Raw genomic sequence first — 1,036 nt, 5'->3', positions numbered from 1 at the left:
AACTTTAAGTACTTTCTCGTTTACCTGAGTTACGTTTATAGTGCTACTTACGTATAACTAAGATGCTTAATTAAGAACTGACTTGTGGCGTAGTTGATAGGCTCTTTGCTGTTGCTCACAGAAGACGTTAGTTTGATTCCTGGGTGGGGACGTTTTTTGCTGGGATGTTGTCTCCCATACAGTCCTAGGTTGGCCTCTCTTGCAGTCTACTTCCTTACTGATCTAAATCATGTCAATGGAGGTGTAAACCACGGTTGTTTGACTTGCGCCCCCTCTTCGAAAACAATAGATTAAAAATATGGTTCTCTCATGGTATTAAAATGGAAATTGGTGGATAATAATGTACCTTTTAATTCCTTCTTTTTACTTACATTTTTCCTTGCGCTTGTCTGCTGATTTCCCCGCATTTCTTTGTTTTCTTAACGATGCCTCTCTATATCATATGTATTGGAAGATTCATAACCCCTGTTTGCTGTGCTTTTCAATTCCTGTACCAACTGTAACGTTAGATAACGGCGTGCTAGTTATCTTTCCGCTTCATTGTTAGACGAACCTATATTATCGATTTATCTTTTCATGTAGAAATATTTCTCTTTTGCTGCACGCATACTCACTCACGTATGTTTGCTTATTCTGACAGTGTGCTTGATGACTTCCTTGATTGGCTTTTCCCCCTTGTCTCTCCTTGTTTCTGTCAGCAATGTCTTGTGACACTTTGGTTTTCCTTGGGGCTTTCTCGTCAGCTTGTGCTAGCTAACGCTTCCGTGCATTACTCAATCTTTGCTTCATCTTTCCACTGTTTGTATTACAGGGGTGGGGGGGAAACAACTTTGAATTGCCCAAGTGCTGGTACTAAGCAAACACTGTTCCAATTCCCCTCTTACTATGTGTTGTTTTCTTGATAACCAGGTAGTTTTTTGGGTTGTTGTTTTTTTTTTAAACCAGCATCCATTTGTCAAAGTTTTGCTCTAATGTTAGTTGCACTCTTACATCACATCTGCTCATACGTACACACGTACATACTTTTTCCGCTCTC

This window comes from Aplysia californica, unplaced genomic scaffold (assembly GCF_000002075.1).
Source record: "Aplysia californica isolate F4 #8 unplaced genomic scaffold, AplCal3.0 scaffold00462, whole genome shotgun sequence".
Taxonomy (NCBI): domain Eukaryota; kingdom Metazoa; phylum Mollusca; class Gastropoda; order Aplysiida; family Aplysiidae; genus Aplysia; species Aplysia californica.
Note: the sequence above shows the minus strand (reverse complement) of the source record.